This window comes from Varroa destructor, unplaced genomic scaffold, assembly GCF_002443255.2.
Source record: "Varroa destructor unplaced genomic scaffold, Vdes_3.0 BEIS01000001.1, whole genome shotgun sequence".
NCBI lineage: Eukaryota > Metazoa > Arthropoda > Arachnida > Mesostigmata > Varroidae > Varroa > Varroa destructor.
The window spans coordinates 48,864,496-48,886,406 of record NW_019211454.1 but is presented as its reverse complement, the minus strand read 5'-3'; the positions used below and the strand labels follow the sequence as shown (position 1 = coordinate 48,886,406).

Sequence of the window (21,911 nt, the reverse complement as noted above, 5' to 3'; positions counted from 1 at the left end):
GAAGAATCAATAGAACGCCACGTCTCAGACATGCATCCGTATCTGCCACAGTGGCAGATGAATTTTTTGACTATGCCAGATTTGACAACTTTCGGTGACAACTAGATTAATGTTCAGCTGATCGGCCGTTAGATACAGACAGACAAAGTAGATACGTCGCGTTTTTTGACGCAAGAGACATTGCTATCTGTTGTGTAGATATTATTTATAAGAATTGGTTAGATAAAGGCAGTTTCTTTGAGACGCCGCTTATAAGGGTGCAACGTAAACGTACAGAAAATATTGATTTATCTACCCAATGCCCTCTTAATTTATTCGTGTGCACAAAAAAATGTTTGGTGCTCCCCTATACATTGCAAATGGGCTACTTGCACCGGCCGAATACCTTTTGTTCCGCAATGATCTGCTGATAAAAAAAGAATGAATAATAAATATAATAAAGGCTTGGCCAAAAAGAAACACTGATAATACCTGATGAACATCAAACGTTTGTACCTTCCCTCAGTTTGCGCCTATCTATCATATCATCGCCGGTTAGGTGTCTCTGAAGACCTGAAAAAATTATAGGTTGATAAGTAGCCTTTAGCGATCCTAGCCAGCCATACGCCTATCAACAGAGCTGTCATGTGAATTGTTTTAGTGGATGAACGTTGCGTCGGAACTTCACGCCCACAAGCGTCATACGAATTCGCCGAGGTTACACAGTGCACAGTAACAACTGCTACTTCATTTGGCTACTCTATTCAACAGATAGGGATCTCAAAAAGCAAAGTTCTCTTTTAAATTCGGATAACAACAGTTTCTTATAATAATAGCGTCATTTCGCAGATAGTTTATAAATTAGTAACTTGCATGTTCGCATTGCCGGATCACATCTAGTCAACCCGGTCCGTTTTCGCTCTTCATTTGCATGTGAACAGATCCTTTTACCTAAACCTCTATGAGATCCTTTCCAACGCATTAGACGTAATCTTCCATAAAAAAGAAGCAATGGCTAATTTATCAAAATTGAAACATTATAAATGAGTTAGCCACACGCGGTACGTAATAATGCAAAAAGGCATCCTGTGTTCGAACTAAACAAGTCGTTGCTCAGCTTCTACTTACTAGACGTCTCGGCAACGTTCCAACGTCAACGGCAGCTGATACGTGCCAATGATACCGATAACGTAATACGTTAATTCCTAACTGCGACGGACAGTATGATGCTGATATATTTGTGCGAGATCCAATCGGTTTATCTTGAAATTACTGAAAATAAAATTATACATAGTACATTTTTCGTAGTTTTACCCTGTGAGTAGGCATCACACTGCGGGTTACCTATTGTAGAAGGTGCCTGAGGACCTACGATAGGTATTTGATATATATAATAATACAATATAAATAAGAAGATAATATAATATACATTTGGGAGCAGTATAAGCTGTGCATATACAAGTAATGCAAACTACAGAATCTCTGTTACGAAAATGCTATAAGGGTCAATCGTCTACTTCACGGATTAACATTTGACCCCTTTATACTGGGCTTGTGGGGAGCGGTACATACTGTCAATATTAGAAAAAAAAAAATAGCCAGTTATGTTGCTTAAGAAAATTGACACGGGAGTGACTAGCTACAATCGCTGTGAACACTTATCGCAGTCTACAAAGAGACTGATCTTTTGTGCTTGAGGTATCATTAGTCAAGCAGCTCTTGTATACTGATACTTGTAACTTCCTTTGCACGCATTTAGCAGTATTGCGATTGTCATTAAGTTCTACAGCTGGCCTGCGTGAAGCCGGTAGTATTCTTGTTATCTAATTTTGTTAAAGGTAATCGAACTTCTGCTGGTTGCTACAGAAAGGTTGGACTGGGCTACGGTTACCGAAATCAGCTGAAGCAGCATGAGCAATATATATCTAAACTTTCGCTATAAACTTTCTCTGAGTTTCTGATGCAAAAAAAGTACTTTGGAGTGAATAGGAGAATGTAAACCTTCGCTTACTGTCAGTCTCAACAAAAGCCTTTCATTTTAAATCTGTTATTAGCTTGCTTGGTCGTGAAATAGAATCGATACTAAAAAAGCAACCGATTCTTAGAATAATAAAAACTAGGGATAAGTAAACCCCAAGGAAAGGAAACAAAGGAAACTGAGAGCGATACAGGTGCTCTATCGCCTGCTATTTTACTTACTAAGCATTTAAAAGAATCGTGTAAGATTTTTCCTATCGTAGTTAATTGGCAGTAAGTATATAGGGTTGTTGGAAAAGTATTAAATCTTCTTTCTAGCTAGATGGCCTTAAAGTTATATACCTGCGAACTGCGTTAGGTCGGCCGCTGTTGGTGCCATTTGAAAACTGAAATTTGCCATTGAAGTGAAAAGGTGCACTACAATGCTTGAAACGTTCAGAACCGTTCAGATTTAAAATAGATAGCTCCGAAGATAGTGAAATTTCTGCAAATATTCACTATGTTTTGCAATTTTATTACGATTCAAGTACAAAAGCTACCCAGGCCCATAAAGAAAATTATGCTGTTTATGACCAAGCTGCTTTATCAGAAGAAGCGGCCCGAAAAATGGTCCTCTCGCTTTCGTTCTGGAAATTTCGATCTGGTAGATGTGCCTCTTTCTGATCAACCAACTATGAAGAAAGTTAATGAAGCTTTTGCGAAGACACTATCGAATAGTTTTAACCATTCAAAGGAAGCTGGCCACCATCAATCAGATCGCACAAATTAACGCAAGAATTTTTTTCCGATGGTATCTATCTCCGTCGACAAAAGCGGACGGAAAGACTAGGAAATCGAAATGTTTCTAAAGCGGTTTATTAGAGCTGATGAAAAATTATTTACATACAATAATAATATAATGCAAAAGAATAGTGGTAAAAGGTCCGCTCAGCAACGGCCAAAGCGACGTTGCAGAGGACGATGACACGTGACTAAACGAATCTGAAAGGAATCGTGAGCTGCTGCCTGTTAAAACGATCGATTTTAACATCTATTGTAAACAGTTAAGAGCATCATAATGGGCCACTGGGGTAAATCGATCGAAATTAGGGAACGTCGTATTCCGCCATGGTAATGTCAGACCACATACATCTTTAGCTTGCCAGCTAAAATATAAAGAACTTGATTGGGAAATTCGAATACATGTGCCGTTCAGCTCGTATTCTACGCCATCAAACTGTCATCTGTCGCGGTCTCTGCAGAACGTCCTTGATGGTGTTAATTTAGCTTCAATGGAGGCATGTAGAAGTCACTTGCTACAATTTGTCGTCCAGAAATTACAAACATTCGTTCTATAGGTATAAGGATACGGTACAAAGAATAACAGAAAGTTGTCGATCATACATTTAGGTTAGTAATAATATGTCATAATTTTGGCTTAAGTTTTTTGGCAACCCAGCGCGAGCTGCTTGTCGCAGCAGGCGTGCACCCATCTACTACTATTTACGATAGTAAAAAAAAAAACCGCTTTTTTCTAGGGCAAGGTAGCACACCCATCATAGGAAAAACAATTCGTTACGCTTCAAATATAGGCGATGATCTGCTATTATTTTTGCGCTGAATTCCCTTATCTGTCCGAAATCTTTGGTTTTCGTACGATTCCTAAGAAATTCGAACAAGTTTTCATGAGGCAATATAGCTTAATTTTAGGGCTCGACAGTTTATCAAAATGGCTTAAACAATTATTCTTATGCACCGATATCTTTAATTGCCAATGAGGTTATCTACATAAGCTATATCGGTTAGCCTTTTGAAGGCTTCTCGCGCCCTTTTAAACTTCTTGGCCGCTCTAAGTCCTTGAATTTTTAACAAGTTCTCTTACAGTTTAATAAGGTAATTAAAACGGGCCTTTAACGTCGCGGTGAATCATGGTCGTGTTGAATATGTATGCATGTAAACTGTGTGCAGATTTTCGATGTTCTTTCATTTCAATGAGCTTAAGCCGCTACGCATTAATCTAGAATGATCTAGCTGAATTGACCTCGGTTTTCTCAAACAATCTTGTAATCGATCAGTTTAGGGTTCGATCCTGAAATGAGGACAGGACCGCAGTTCTCAATATAAAGCAGGCTTATTTATCATCCTATGAACACATCGATACTCGGGTTGTATTTGTTTTGTAGCGTCCTGCGAAGCACAGCCTTTAATTAGTATGTAGACGACTGAGAGTACAAATTCGCGGAGATGGGCGACGAATTCTGTGATAAAAAGGATAACAAAGGTTGCCTAATGGAAACAGCCCAGCTGCTAAAATCGACTTGTCGTTTATGAAATGAGTTATGCCTTATGATGAATGTCTAAATTCAAAACAAGATACTATAATTATATAAAAACATGTTTCTATTTAGCATAATTCGTCTGTCAGCACACATCATCGTATATAGGTTCTTTACGGGGCAGCGCGTTTTGTGTTTCGATATTTAGCACGAACATGCAGCTATCACGGATTCAAACTTCAGCCTTGACAAACGGTTTCTATGACTTTGCGGTCTCATAGGTCTGTCAGAGGGACTTCAGAGAAGTGTAATATTGGGGGTGAGACCCTTGATACTATATAGGAGAGGTGATTCTGAAAACTTGTTCACACAAAGCAAATAGTGTTAAACCGTGAAAAATCCAATAGGTAGTCTACCTCATAAAAACTACTTAGGCATGAAAAAGGCAGATTACCTTTTGAAGGGACGTATATCACTTAAAGGTATCATAATTTATTTTCTAAGGTTCAACCAATATTCTCCTGAAGCACAAAAAAGATATCAAAGCAACGTTAATCTGTCTTGAGTACGCATACCCATTAAATCGAAGAAAGGTTTTAGATGTGTAGCCCATCGTGATAAGGAATATATTTAGTAAAAAGTGGTAAATCTAATAAATACGTTGTCGAATCTCATATGTGCTATCTTTGGTCTAGGTTACACCATCAGCTGCAAATCCGCACGAGCACCTAACAGAGCTGTGCCTTGCTGGGCCTGAGCGATCCCAGATTCACCGCTCCTTTTATTTTCAATTCAGCTCACTTCTTGAGAATGTTGACTTAACAGCATAGGTTTCTATAGTGATCTATTTGGCATTTTTCACGATTCCTTGCTCGAACTCTTACCTGTCTTGCCTTAATTGTAGATGACGCTTCTTAGCTATATTTCTCGTATTAATTTTGAAAAGGTTCTCTTAAGCTCAAATCACTATTTCTATTCGAATTCAAGTGGTTCATCATGGTAGCCCTTCTCGCGTACTAGCATCACTATATTCATTGTTGCTAAAGCACGTAGCCTGTTTAGATTGAACCATCATTGTCAAACTTTGTCATCAAGAGCTTTCGACTAGAGCTCTAATTTCGACTTGACTATGGTCATACGACCCTCGCTTTTGAACGGTGACGTTTACAGTTAACTCAACACTTATGAACGTTTTTTTTGTGAGAAGCGGGCCTATCAGGGCTAAACCTTCCTGTACGTTAGGTTTCTATAATAATAATAATAATAATAATAATAATAATCAATCTTTTGGAACCGCCGGATTCAGCAATTATGAGATGCTTTGCTAATTACTAGACTAACCAAGACCCAGAATAAATTTAATCAGAAGTTAAACTACGACACAACAAACATTGACAGATTCTTGACCAACTTGTTTGTTTCTCAAGGAAAGCTAATCTCGTTTAATGAACTTATACGGAGCACTTCGTACGTTCTGTTTTCGAAGCAGCGTGCTGCATACGCAGTAGGATAAAACCAACAAGTAACGGGATAATTTAGAATCTTTATACCCATTTAATTGGTAAAAGGTGCTCCTTTACAGTTGAAGTTTATCCTCTATTTTGCAAAAATAGATGTGAAACTAATAACTATTGTTTCTGTGAAAACGATTTACAGGAGGAGATGGAACTATTTTGGGGTTAATTCCATAAAGTGATTCTTTTCCTTGCAACAAAGAACATTGCGAACCCAATCGGTGTATCTGTTTGCCTTCTTCAAAAACCAGTTAAACTGCATAATTGCTATACATCAAGTCAGGTTGCTCGTAGATGGTGTCTACAGTTCTCAGTGAATGCGTATTGCTTCTTACTTAATGGGCAGATCGCAATGTTTTATCGGCCCCGAACACTTTATCCTGATGCAATTTCGGGGGTTTTAGGGACCTATATGTAGTATAATATATAAGATAAAACACTAGCTAAGCTAGCTTGGGTAGTTCACTGGATAGTTAAAAATTGTCTAGGATCAAATAAATTAGCACGTATTAAGATTTACTACAGTATTAATAAATACACATTATATTATGCAGCTTCGTTCGGGCATTACATTTCTTGTTAATGAAAAAAACGTATATAAACGTAATGTGATTAAGCCACGCTGTCAGATCGTTTATTTTTTGATTCAAATATTCTATCGCTAAGGCTCTAGCAAACAACGTCCCTTGCCATTTGACCCCGGCCTATATTTAGGTAATGTGATTTTTTGCAATACGAACACGTAATAATCGACCAGCAAATTTGATTGACCCTCAAGACCCAAAACGTATGTTATACGTAAATTTGAGTCAGTGTGGTTACGACTCATTGTACAATTAGATTAGAGCTGGGTCTGTGTTGCATTGAAATTTCAAAATTCGGTGCTTGCATGGGCACCAACGATTCTTTTAGACGCTCTTTAATGTAAGCATTAGATGCCTTTTTCTGCTCTCTAGAAACAGGTATATTAGCAAATATAAAAAGTGTAGGAAGCAGGGTAAGATACTAGTCTTTCACACTTTATCTGATCATATGCAGTCTTGTCGGTTTTTGCAGATCGCACATTGATCATTTAGAAATCGGTACTATGAGAACATACTGTGAGGTCGCACCAAAATTTAAGGCTTATGGGTTATGCTACTTATAATCACACGCTTGTATTACTCATGCAAATACTCCCAAAAAAAAAAAGCTATTTTCACGTATCCTTTGCAGAAATATTTGATTGATATCACATTGATATTTTTGTCAGCGTAAAAAACGTTAGTACAAAAACGTAAAGTTCAATGTAGTAGCTCGAAACTATTTCTTGAAAAATGCTGACATCTTGTTGATTGGTAAGACTCCGTAAATTGTTTTTCTTTGTAATCCTTGGATATTGTAATCAGAAAAAAAAAAACTTATCTTTATTTGCTTTTTTTTTTCTAATTTAGTAGTCCTGTTACGCTAAGGCATTATTTATTTTTTTTTACCCTAAAATTATTCGGCTCGACTGTTACTCCGTACAGCGTTACGACTGTAATAGTAAAAATACCCGTTAGATTAATTAATGACGTTCATAACGACCTACGTTTACAAAAAAAGATATGTATCCATTGAAGTGTTAACAATAAAATTGCGCTACTAGCCTACCTCATATTGGAGAGTGCAACTCTACGATCAGAACCCACTTACGCTCAGAGAAAAAAGACTCAGTGACACATTTACTTCATCTTTATTTTTTTTTTTATAGATAAGAGTAACATAATGTAGAGCCAAGCCAATAGTACTCGAATGTGCATGCTGCTACGGATTGCATAGATTCGTACGCACTTCCAAGTTACTGAAAACACAAAAGTTCAAAAATCGCTTATATAACCGGCTAAAAAAAGTACAAAATGACCGCCAGACTTGACTCACTGTCTATCATGGCCTTAACCTACTTTCTTTCGTTTCAACTATATCGGAGTATTTTAGCTCAGCAGAGGTACTCTACATACTTTAATTAAGCTGATTATAGTAGGGAAGTAAGACTTAAACGGAGTTACGCGTAATGATTATGGCAATATTACCGTTCAGTGATACGGGATATATATTTGTTTGTTTTTAACTGAAGCATAATATTTTTTGAGAACATCTTGGAATAACTACTTGTTTACCCAAATACGAGGTTCTGCATATTTTTTTAATCACTTACTTGCGGTAGATACTATATATGAAACGCCGGCTTCACGGTAAAGGAAGTAGATATAATATGCCTCCTTCTCAGTGTTTCACGAAGTAGCATGTGAAGCTGTGCTACATTTGATATAAACGCCAGTACTTTGTAAACACGTAGAAGAAATACAGTCGCCGGAATATGCTGTCGTTTTTTAAGTTTGCGTGTTAAGTTGAGACGCATTGTGCTGCAGATTCAGCTTAGAACTTTTACACGTACTTTTCTTAAATTAAATTAAAGTTCTAGTTTTTATAGAAATCAAAGCGGTTTGAAAACGTACGACGTCAGAGTTACAGAATTTCGATGTTTTCCAATCACGAAAGAAATCAAGGGAAGCATTATTCTGAAAATGTCTAATAACAAACATTGATTAGAATATGTTTGATTTCCTCCGTTATCCTAAAATTGGTAGTTCCTACCACAAAATAAGTCAAGATGGTGGCCATATGTAAGTTTTTTAGCCTGAAGCTTACTTAAAGCGACCGTTCAAAATAATCGTTCCTACTGGATTGTTTGCCAAAGACTCGTCTATTAGATAATTTAAGAGAGCTTATATGAACCATAAGAGAGGTTATATGGGTTATTAGCGATCTTTGTAAAAAATAGTCATACAACGAAGCTGCGTCGGAGAAAAGTGTTTGTCTTCCGAGAAAAGGTTTATTTATGACTAGACAGGAAAATGCTTCACAGTAATTTTTTTCTTGACCAATAATTGGTCTAGACTGTTTCATAAATTCGAGTATTAGAGGCTTTCCAGACACTTCAACCGTCAGGTATACGCACTCGGCCTCGTACGCTGACAACTTCCAAATGCATATACATAACACCTTTCTAACATTGCTGATATACAGTTCATTATAACTCCTCAGTGTATACATAATTTTTTTTAACTAAAAAGCTTTCTGCAAAAATATTAGTGAATAAATCTAGATACTGACAAGCGATTTACCCCTGGCGTATGATAACCGCTGCTTGATACTTGCCCATCGTCTAGCTAGGCCAAGGTTAAAATCATACGTTTTTTTGTTATGTTACGCAGTGTAAAGCTGGGTTATAAATGGCCCAAACGCCAGCACGTCTAGAAATTTGATTTTTTTTTTTGGAGAAATGAGAGAAAATCGCACCGTTGGCCAAAACCAACTTGAAAAGTGGTGGTTATATATACGAAGCATATATATTTACATCTTTCAATTTCTCTGCTGAATCAACGGACGACGATAATCCGTTTTATACATACGTCCAATGCATGGTAATCCTTGCAACGTCACCTTACCCTTTGCCTACGTAGGCTAATATGCCTTAATGTGCCAATTTGCGTTCTATTCTGTTTAGAAAGGTTGAGTTAGTTGAGATTGGAGAACTGCGGTAACAATATGAGCTAGTAATTTTGCTTCTTTATAGATGAATAAACACCATAGTGTATATTGCCATCTTAAATAGCACCATATTTTAACTGTAGTTGAAAAAAAAAACCCCTACTGCATAAAATTCCCGATCTGTGCGCATTTCAAACACACTACAAACTTGATGATTTTCAATCTTTATATCACTGTTTGCTTGTAAAAGATGAACTGACTCATATAAATCTGCTTCCGTAGAACCCCATCTTCCCCCGCAGATTTCCAATAAGCTAATTGAGAACTACATTCTTAGACACTCTAATTTTCATATTATCGGAGGGCGAATCTTTTCTATTTACCAATTTTATTTACACTTTATATTCTATTTTCTTTATATTATTTATTAAAATATATTGCGATAAATCTCTATCTCTCTCTCTCTTCATGACCAAGGTCGGGGTCATGAATGCATGCCGTCCTCAAAGAGCTCTGCAAATATAAGCATATATCACGTATTATCGAAAAGTTACGACCTGCATTACAGGTACAGAACTGTGACTGCTCCCCTAATTTTACTGTTAACCGACATAGAGGTTTTTTGCGAAGTTGACCAACCGTTTCTTTCTAAGGTTAAGAGGTAAATTGCTTGGAACATCTGAGTGACTCTACATATCGATTTCAAGCAAACCCAGCAGTTCCTCTAGAGCTCTCCGAGTGCCTATGCTTGACTCTTTGTCAGTTTGTAATAAAAATTCACTGCAGAGCCATTTTGAACTGAATTTTTCATTTTTCCCGTAAAATGTGTAGCAGCTCAAGCCACAGGTTAGTTAAATACGGAGACTCCCCTGTCCCAGATAGACTGATGAAAGCTAAGATAGTAGCGCTAGTTCGATTTGACAAAAAAAAAAAAGGCATATTTTTGCAGCATTTGTTGCTTGTTCGAATCTCGTAACGGTTGCTGGCTGCGGGACTTAAGTTGACCGTTGTTGCGATTTTAGCTCTCACCGAGCAGCGCGTGTGGCATGTAACCAGCGAATAGCAAGTCCTTTTGATGACCTCTAAAATTGATATTGTAATCAAAGTACTACTACTAAAAGAGTTCGTAGCACAGCAACTCTACCTACTCCACGAACACGTTATGTATTCTCACCCAAAAATTAAACTTCATGTTAATGCACATATGCACCTTTAACAGATTAGCTTTGTTTGCAAGAATATTGCTACGACTTCTAACTCCTTCGGAATCAGTTTAAATATTTATCTTCCTTGGCCTTGTTTATCACCAGCCTGATTCGTCTTGCTAGGACAGTACAAGTGGCGCCCTCGTAACCCTCGTAAACAATAAAACTAGATGTCTTTCACAGACAAATATGGGACAGCTCGTAAAATTCTGGGCAATGCAAATTCCAACATAAACTATAATGAAAATATCACCTCTTAACCCGCAGTCAAACTACTTTATTTAATTCTATGACGAGTTTAAGCAGGCTCTTGTGTTTCATCCTTTCACAGTCAAACAAGCATCTCATATAGACTTTGCAGATGATGCTGTACAGTTTCTTATGATCACATATATTTCGTACTTCAATACTCCGAAGTCCACTATAACAAAAAAGCCCATCATATGACCGTGGATTGAAAAAAAAAAATATCAACTACATTGAAGGCAAACCAAATTGAAAAATAGAGTTATCTTTATGTCATATTAGAGGTGAAGTACACTTGAACTACACGTCTTTATGAACCCTCTTTTGCCGTTGGCAAGTACGTTCAGAAGGTCATCTGAAACATCTACGACCTCCAAAGTTATCCTTGGAAAGGGCAGCTGATCCTGATTGAGGAGGGCAATGCTGGCGGCTCAATATTATCATAACAGAAGTGGAATTGTTGCCTACTATTACAAAATGAAAACGTTACAGGTTTTTACCATTAGGTACCCCCGTCATCTTTGCTAGAAGTTCATCGATAGTAAACTATCAAATTTTTAGCGAAATTTTATTCACAATGGCCGGAACTACCCATAATAATTTTGCTGAAAATCATTATAAAGCAATTATTAATTTCAAATAATAATAATGCATTTCAATGATCGGTCGCAGCACCATCATTAATGATATTTATCACGCAACCGCTTTCATCATTAAACCCATACTATTCATAATAACTTAAAAAAGAAAGCCACCTTTATTTCGGAATCTATTCATCTTTTGCTTTGTTTAACACTTTGAACAATCGAGTGATTTTATTCGATAAAAGAACTGGTCCGCCGCTCCTCCTCCGTGTATCATTCAGCAGCATATGTAATAGACATCTATGGAAACAGATAGTCGTCTTCTGAAGTTCACGTCCATAACAGCAGAAGCAGCGGTGGAGTCACCAGCAGTGTAAAAAATGTACCGAGGCGCTCGCTGTTTACCGCTAGAGATAATCATATGTCTACCCAAGGGCCAAGGTCCTTTTTTATTTGCGGCAATAGAAGTGGCCGCTGACAACAGCCATTTGTATATACTAAGCATGACCATCGGCCGAATGAAGAACATAAATCAACTAGGCAAACGATCTACCAACAATGCCAATCAGTACCAACTCATTTTTCGAACGTTATAGAATGAAAAGAATGATTCACCGGTATACAGTGTATGTAAGGCATACAGGGAGAGCACCGTTGGAGCGTCATAGTGCGTACGTTCCGCGTTCAGTATTCTAGTACTTTTAGTTTTAACCACAGTTGGTTTTAAAAATCTAGTTTCGAAAAGAAAAAACAGCGGAAACCAACTCGTAAACTTCTGTAATATCTCTGCTGGCTTTAACGTATCGCGCTGGCAAGGAGAAAGTATTTAACATTACTTCATAACATTCACTCCAAGCTTATTTTTCATAAAATGTCCTTTTTTTACAATTAATTCATTGCTAAGTATTGTGGTTCGCACGGATTATAATAGAATTGATTGTGTAGGCTATTTTTTTTTTTGGTAAAACTGAATTTCCGATATAAGCGTATGGAGAGAATAAATTCGTATATGGGAACAACTTTACGCTAACCGAGGTTCTGTGAACGAAATCATAATTAAAATAAAAGTAAAACATAATTAAATGCTAACTAAAAGCAGTTACTTCGTAGTCCTAAGGTGAACTCTACCCGTTCAGATATTAACCTATCTGACGGTCTGAAGAAAATCGTTACTTTTTTTTAAGATATTCATCATTCAGGTAATTGTGCCGCAATACGGTAATGACTTGCTTACATATCTTTGACGAAAGTAGACTTGCACAGGGTACGTTAATGTATGATAATACTAACGTATACTTGTTTCATGTACGATATTAGAGAGAATCTACAACGCTTAACGGTTCTATGGGTACTAACGGACACATAATTGCTCTAATTTGATTTGTATTTCCATTTCATTCAAATCCGGCAAAAGTAGCTCACGTCAGTTCCAGGATTCTATTAATTCTTTTTGCCTAATTGCCCCAACATTACAGGGGGGCACTCATTACCCGAAGATCTGCTCACTCGAAGATCCGTTCTAACTGTGCCGGTGATTGCTGTAATCGGCTGAACGCGCGGATATTTTGAAATTCCCGCGCATTATAGGCATGGTATCAAGTACGGTAGAAAAACTATTTGACTGACAAGCCCTAAACAAGTTTATTCGGCGAAAATTTAAAACTTAGCAGTTAGTAGAATCAGCAACCTATTGCCCGCCTCAGACACCACAAACAAACGAGCTGGTCTTCTACCGAAAAATGGTCACGAAACTAAAAGGGAGTGGGATTTCCCTTTCCCTTTTTGCGTTCAAAGGTGGGTATCTTAAAATGTACTTACCTCTTAACCCTAAAGATGCTACTGGGCCAAAAAAAGTTTCGAGAAGTCGACTCTGTATTAACTAAACATGCCCAAGTTAATGGCCCAAATCTGAGTCGTTCCTTTTAAGTTAAATTCCTTCGGATTAAGTACACGTATGCCACTGTCCTTCCAGCCTTGATCATGGAGTTTTCTCGAGCAACTTCGTTGCTACAGCGGCTTCTGGTCTCCAGAAACAGTTGTAGATGGGTTTGTATTTAGTCAAAATTTAAGTTCTCCGGTGAAATCCGTCTCGCGTCATTCGTACGAAATGTCGACATCTTTTGCGAACGCACTAAAGTTCATTCGGCCATCCTCCAGCATAATTGCTTTTCTTTCTCATGCCCTCATCTGTGCTTACTATGATAGATCGCTGGGGATAGTTGCCACTTGTATACTCGCGACCGATTCATGGCCTCGTTCTTTTATAACATTAATATTGCTTGTGAGTAGTTGATTTCGACCTTGCCGCAGAATACAACGCTCGGCTATTAGTACGGTCGTTGTCTAAAGTACAAAGCATGACCGCAAGTCACTTAATTCAAGCCATTTGCAAAACAAAGACCACTCGTTCGAATACCTTGGAACCTGGCTTGTGGATAGGAGGCAGGCAAGCGAGTGTGGCGTTACAAGCCTGATTGTGAGGTCATCCATGAATTGATAAAAAGTGTACGTCTGAATGAGTTTTTTACTTTAGTAGTTTTTTACTTTAGTAGTGATAATAACAGAGAAACGATTTTCAACTTCTTGTGCATGCATGCATGCTAATGGACAATATCATATTAGATGTCTTAAAGCTAGGTAAACTGCCAAAAATGCTAGAGTTCTTCTCTTTTTAAAGAGCGGTTATCTAACGAAGCTGAGTAAATCGTTTATATTAGATGTCTTATTAAATTTCGCGAGTTGGCCGAACTTATTACTTATTGGTTTACATTCATTGAAATAGCATACATTAAAAATATCGTCTTCGTCACATTATTACAATTAGCATTATTTAAAATTGCCGCGCTTCTTGACGAGGTCTACCTTCTACAAATTTATATAGAATAGATTTTCAACACGAAAAAGTAAAACAAGGATAGTGTACAGCCCTACGGAAATGCCGATCGTTTGAATTTCAAAACAATAAATGTTCATTGTAAAATTAAAGATTTTTTATCAACGACGCTAATTTAAATCGTAATAATATTAACCTTAAGTTTTTTAAACGTTTCCCTCAGAGAGAGCTGGCCAGCAGGAGACTTAAAAAGCCTTGCAATAGATGTGAAAGCTGAACGGAAATAAATTACGGGCAGTGTTAAATACTGAATTAAGCTAGCAGACTAATAGGTTGTCCGGAGCGGATTAAAAAAACAACAATATTTTGAAATACGTAAAATCTATATCCTTTACGCAATTCAGTCAGCACCCCAGGAACTTTAAACAGCTACGTACTTGTGATTTCAATTACCATACTTTATTTTGTTATCTACCTACAATTTTTTGAGAAAAACTGATAATAGAATACGTTACGCCGCCAATCGTTCTCTTAAAGACAGGTCCGCTTTCAATATCGCACATATTTAGATTTGGAGGCTGAAGCCATCTGTGGATTCTGTTTTCCTTATGACAGACCGTGATTGACGGCTTGGGATGGGATCGTGTGCGGTCGTCGAGCAATCATCACGGGTGCTATCGATCGTTGTACCACACGTCCGTAGGACTCCACAAAAATTCGAAGTGTAGTCCAGCATCGACGGTGTCCTTTTAATGCAATATTCCGTAATAATGAATGTCCTTAGTATAATTACGAGTATGAGCGTCAGCTTATCTGCGAATCTATTCGGCACTGCCACTGAAGTCACTTTGCCTACTGTTTAACGCCATTATCTCGTTTGACACTTCTCGTGTAAACAACACAGACTGACCTATGACGCCCCTCGTTTATGACGACGGTGTGCTTTTGGCGGGCGTTTGCAAGCAATAGCTGTTTCCAAAGTATCTTACACGTGTCCTCATACTTCCTTGACTCAGTTTGTGAGAATCACATGATTTGGCTTTCTTGTTTATATTCATCACGCTAATCATAATTCAACGTTACATGTTTCAAGAAACGTTATATTAAGGCGACAGGTTGCGTTTTGGCCATGCTCCATATCGCTTCAAAAGCTTCCGTTAACGATAACTCGTTTTTTAATTTGAGATTTTGAGGTGTAGTTGCGCTTTCCAAGTTCCCAAGTTCTATTTCCCAAAAGAAGTTTGCAGCAATAATAGCTGTCTTTTTGCTGAAGGCCATCACCTTCAAGAGACAGAAGCCCAGTCAGCACTAAATGATGTTTTTGTCTCTAAATTAATTATTTTTCAGTGGCAGTCAGTCAGCCTATAGATGAAAACAGTGTAGAACTTAACGTACAGTCTCCCTGCTAATGCGACAGAGTCTGAAAGTTATTCAAATATTTTGATTCCCTAAATGGCTCTAAACAAACCAGTAATTAATACCACAACCTTCCCGAGCAGCCTTTCAGTATCGACTCGCTTACATAATGACCAATTTTTTTATATAGGAATTTTTTTTTTACAGAAATGTTGCTATATACATTGCATGCACAAAATCCTTTTGTAAATGCAGCAGCGACAGCTTCAGTTAACTTACAATATTGGGTTGGTTTCATATCTTCAATCCGAATTGAGCTACGTTCTCTATGGTACAGCAACTCAGAATAGTCCTAGAACAATCCATCGCATTTTCCGTATAGCCCACCTCTGCAATCTTTAAAGGACAGAGAAAGCGATAGGACACAAAACATTAATGTGGCAATAATACCTCTTTATTTTTTCAGGGAAGCGGGAAGCCTCATTCCGTGTCAAGGAAGTATTCACGCAGTTTAACTGTATAAATAAAAGTGAGTACCACTTGAAAGAAAGCATGACCCGAAACAATAGTTTCATCTGGGAACAGAAACCGTTGCGAACAAATAAATTATTACCATCATCATACGAATCAGTTGCTAGCAGCTACAAAGCCATGTTCTCTTAACTAACGTAGACATAGAAAAACCGGAGTTATAGACATTAACTGGGACATTTGCAGGAAACGATGCCATAGGTAAGTTTCACTTCGAAAGCGGCCGAACGATGTCACTGCGGTCGTGATACCTATTCGTTATCCTTGGCCTTCTAGATAAATCGCTATTTCATGTCCATGCAAACGGACATCCTTTTGCAATTCGTGCATCCGGTAGAAGTATAAAATTTGCTTGCACACCTAGCCATAGCACACTGTCACGCTTAGCGTCATTACCATCGTCGCAATCTTCTTTGTTTGTCCAAAAGTTAAACGTAAATGTAAGCTGGGCACAACAAGGAAATGTACATCAAGCTCTCAGTCTTGATAAAAGATTAGTTTAGAGGATGTCGCTTTTTTTCTCTCATTTCTCATTTTATCAGACCGCACTGGGTCCTGCTTCCAGCAGGTTGAGCACAACGGAGCAGATGGAGCACGTTAGATTGTTAGCAAAATTAGACTATTTCATATTTGGACTAGGACTTACGATAGGTATACGTTAAGATTAAGTGTTAGTTAATAAGGCTAAGAACTTAACCTTGAAAATGACAATATAAATCTAACTAACAGGAATCTACAAAACAACAAAGACGCTTTGTGTAAGGTATTTATACTTATTTACTAGCCACTTTATTACTTTCGATCAATCATCGGCAAATGAGTCCTGTTTGCGGCCAAACTTCAGTCTAGCCTGTTTCATGGCATTCGACTTGAGTTCGGCCAATGAAAACATCCTCAGTAACGTTTCAGCTTTGAAGGAAGAGCGTATTAATTGCGCTCGCCATGCAAAAAAAAAAAAGATAAAGAGTCAATAAATAAAAGAATCCATAAAGGCAGCTATTTCAATAGTCACTTTAGATACGGAATGTGCCCTTGTGCTTGTTTTTGTTATCGAAGTTACGAAGTGTTTTGTTGAAGGATTGGATTGCTGAAAATGTTGCAATGCGTTTGCAAACGTGTTTAGCCAAAATGATGATTGTCATTTGTGTTAACAGTCATTTTTATCACACGACAATCAGAGTGACTAGCCGTCCAAGGAGTCGTCAAACGCACATGAAAAGCTTCTACAAATAAAGTTTTCAGAAGACGCCCGCTGAACTTTGTGCAGCTCATTGGAGTTTAACGTTTTAAGTTTTTCGTGACACGACGTCGTATGTTTACCAGGAGCGTGTGCAACTATACGATTAGCGACAATAAGCGTACGCTTATTCTTAAGCGTACGCTTATACTAGAACTCAAAAATAATAATCACGTGCCGGTTTTGGTCGAAGTTAACATTTCATTACTTTGTTGTGGTTTTTCTCCTTAACGATTAACCTCTCTATGCGAAACACCTATAAGTTCCCATATCTTTTTGTATCGTGTATATATATACACTAGGATCGTCTTAACGGCACACGAACGGTACTCCTAATCTGTGACCACGATAGCTAGCCTATTCCCTTTAGGTATGATTATGCATTAGAAGTTATAGGACCTTGTACCGATGAGCTCAATGGCTGACGTCTGACACTAAAGTAAGTTCAAAAGGTTACCTCTAGCCTAACAACAACACAAAAACGAAGGAAGGGGATATTCTAAGAATTTGCTCGAGGTAAGTTTACGGCACAAATATTATATTAACCAATACAAATTGATCTTGCTATCTGTACTAGTGAGAAAAGCACAAACGATGTTCAACGTTGTGAAGAGCATCATTGGCCAACAGTATGATTTCTTGTCATACGTTCACGCGTACAAGTACTCGTACTAAATCCTCTTTTACCATTACTAATAATAGTAACACAAGTAATCATACATGTTATGGTATAACCTTAACCTCGTTGCTATGCTAAAGGCAAAGTCTTCTATCTTCACAACAGAAAATATGATAGACCGAATTTTTACAGAGTTCCGTAATGTAACTTGTCATTGCCAGTCAGCACAATGCATTTGCCATTGACAATTTGCAAAAATAGCACAAAAAGGAGGATATCATAGGTGCCTATAGGTGTGATATACATTTGGGAATTTAATTAAAATTAGGCTGGATAACATCTTCATGTAGACTAACTATAAATGACGCGTGCTATTAATAGCGCGTCAACTTCCCTCAAGTGAGCTTTCCTTTGTAAGTTCCGGATCGTCCAGTCGCAACGTGCGGGATTGCAAGTTCATGTTTAAAACACTAACACTGATTGAAGGGTTGAATCCTCAGTTCAATTTATCTGTACTTGTGCCTGTCAGTACGCTACGTACGTTACATCTAACGATGGTTCGCTGTCGTCGCTGCTTTTACCGATAGTGTTCAATCTCCGTGACCCGTTATGAGCTGATGGAAGCGTTTAAGTTTGCTCATGTCTTCCTGACCGGACAGTAACCGTCTGCATAGTCACCATAATGTAGATGTATACACACATCGGCCGTGCATCACGTGACCGCGTTACTTTATAACGGTGTGCGTGCCTGCCTGCCTGCCGGTTCATGTATCTTGTGGAAACAGCGACAGCAACCAAAGAACTTAATGAAGAGGTATAGACGAGTGCAGTGTAATAGATTGCTGCCGCAAGCCAGCGTCAATAACAGAGCAGGGGCTGCTCGACGAAGCATGGCGATCCCTGCCAATCTCCGTTCGCCTTTATTCTGGGAGGAGGTAGGCCATTCGACAAGTGCCACTTTATCGACACCCTCTTCGGTTTCTTGACTATAAGACTATGAATGCCAGCTTTTACCCTTCGGAACTACAGCGTTTGCACTAATTGACAAAACACAGCTTAAACCGATAACGTCGGCGATGGGAGCAATCATAACTGTGCAGGCCAAAGTTGCCAGGGCAGAAGTATATAGGTGCTGCCACTATGCCTACGAGATTACTGGTTTGATGCTATTATTAAAATGATTATTACTTCTATCGAGCGTTGCTATGTTGCACCGTAACTAAGCCGGAGTTGTTGTCGAAGGTGATTTTTCCATGGTGGTATCAATGTTAGCAATATTTACCGTCGTGCCGCTGGCCGGCCAGAGCTTGACAGCTCATTTGCCCGAGCTTTGGCGTTGTGTATGAATAGTGATGGTACGACAGGCTACGATTTGCGCTGGCCGATGCTACTAGTTTTTTCTTATATTGTTAAGAGCTGTTCCCTAAAAAGAGCCGATTTTTTCAAATGACTTTTGCCTCACACGAATGGGTGTGATATAAAATAGGGTCGGCGCCTATTCTGTCACTAGTTGGTGTGTCACATGACACACAACGTTTATGAACGAGCTGTAAAATGTTGCTCGTAAAACAGTTACATATATCTTTAATGTAAATTTTTCCTAGGTGCACTTAGCCGGTGACTATATATACATTTACATCTCGAGATGAGAGGTGAGAAAAAGACCATGAACTCTATACCGTTGTGCTTTATCGGGTAGTGTATTTGGTGTACGACGGACCACAGCTGCAGTTTGTATGAGATGTGAGCGGCGTTTTTTGACCATATGAGTAATCTAGAGTTGGCATTTAGACGTATTCACCCTAGAGTGACTAGGTACCAGCTTTACGGACGATATCAATATGTTAGTCTCTATAAGTATCGTCCTGTGTAGACCTCTGTTTCGAAATTCCGCTCAGTTGCTCGTGCGAATATGCGAACCGACCTCACAAGCCACGTGATCACGGTAACGGGTAGCCGTGCGGTACGCGTCAAACCAGCAACGATCAGATGATCACGCGACCCAACCCACTCATGTGAGACAACACGTTTACGCTCGAGTACGCAAATTGCTCACTTGAAGAATATCTGTCTCGACAGATAACTACACGCGGGTAGGCATTCGAACAGAAGTGCAACGTATCTCCAATGAGGGTCCGTTCACTAAAGTTCAATAAGGTAAACGCATACGTGTCTCAACGTCCAGTTATTATAGCTTCACACAGATAGACCGAAAAAACCTGGCCATTTATTTTGCATAATTAGAAAAAACATTTTTATCATATCAAGAAAATAAAATACTGTGTGCCTGAAAATCAGCTGGCCTTTTTTGCACCGTGCGCCTGAACTGTCTGAAATTAACGTCGTCCCATTATCGTGTCCCAAAGGATGACTCATTTTATTTTAGATGCAAAGACAATCTACTTTTGATCAACCAAAATTATAGTCTCAGATGAATAGGAGCAGCCGAAGAAGAGCCTTTTTTTGCACTAGGTACATAATATTTCGGCAGCTATCTAATGCGCAGTCCAAGATTTTAAAAGACCATCTATATTAAATTTTCTAGGAATTATCAACATAATCCTTTGATAAAAAAGATCACATATCTAGAGGCGGCAGCTTCTATCTAGAACCCATAAGAAAACTTATCTTTTCAGAACCAAGACCATTGCAATTAACTAGATAATAGAAAACAGATTGAACGTTCCCAATCATAGATAAACAAATAACGTAAGCTGGTTAATATTAGACCGGATGGAATGGTCAAGCAATGGCGAGAAATCATTAAAGCAGAAATGCTGACTATTTCCAGACTAGAAACCCATCGAACATTTCTGAGAACCCTGTTCTCGCAGTGTCTAGAACCCCTAGGTTACTACGTACCTATAACCCCCCAACTCTACATAAAACCGTCCCATAGATACAAGATCCATTTAATCAAGCTACTCACACGAGCATCTATAGCATAAAGTGAACTAGTAAGCACCTATCAGACCTTCCGGCGGGAAATATTTATCGACATCCCACAGCAGTAAGACGAGGTAGGTCAGTGAATTTAATAGAAAATATAATATCCGAGCTAAATTTCCTCCTGTCTCGCCACCGTATCGTTATTGACTGAGTGACATTGTTCAGAGAATGGTTTTCTGGTGCGTGGGATATGTGAGATAGAAAAATGATCGACTAACTCACTACAAATACTGTCACCCGTAAGCGTACCAGAGTACTGATATTGTTGTATGAACACCGAAATCGACAGTGGCCATTGAACGATCACTGAGGAAGCTATCGAAAGATGTTACATTCATACAAGCGATAATGGTACTGTGATCTTTGCTTTCTGAGGTATATGGGCAACGCGCTACGTTCTATACGACCAGATGAATTGTTCGTACGATTAGTCCATGCTATGTTAGCTAAATTCGCGAATCTAGTTGGAAGTTGACAAAGCTGAGATCTCAAACGGGCGGCCTCTGACATCAGATCCGTAATGGACGTGTTGTTTACCGTCCGTTTTGCCGCCTAGCGTACCTAGGCAGGTTTAGACAATTTTATGCGGCAAAATCCCGATGGATCTTCTGACTGCTACTTCAGTGTCTATATCATATGAATATCCGTTTTCTGAGTAACATTCTCACTCTAATATGCCAATGAGTTGATCGAGCCATCCTATAGAAACGATCAATCGTTCCCAATGTAATCCAACTGTCAGCAAGAATCGCTCTATAAATCAACAACAAAAAAAAAAACCGTTTTTATTCCGAGGATTCATCCGACGCATTGAACAATGGCTAGCCTTAGTTTATAGGTCGAATACAAGCCCTTTACCTTTACTTTTTTCCAAACAAAGTGTTCTCCAATTTATTTTGAACGCTATATATATATATGTAATGTTTTCTACTTAAACTCTATTATCTATGTAATAAATATTGAATTTTTTTTCTTTTTTGATTGAAGTGATTCAGCCGATTTGTCGTCCTAACTAGAGATACATAAACTCTACGATACGAAAAATTCTGAAGGAAATTGAAGTTTCGTAATGGCCCTGCAAGTGGTGATCTAGTTCAGCATGCCTACAGCTGA

At 38.4% G+C, this 21,911-nt stretch overlaps 1 protein-coding gene across 1 annotated transcript in view; it reads right to left on the bottom strand.

Moving 5' to 3' along the window:
• The window catches only part of Ptr (patched domain-containing protein), a 102,593-nt gene that overhangs the window by 63,182 nt on the left and 17,500 nt on the right, over positions 1–21,911 (bottom strand). The gene's annotated exons all lie outside the window — the stretch shown is intronic.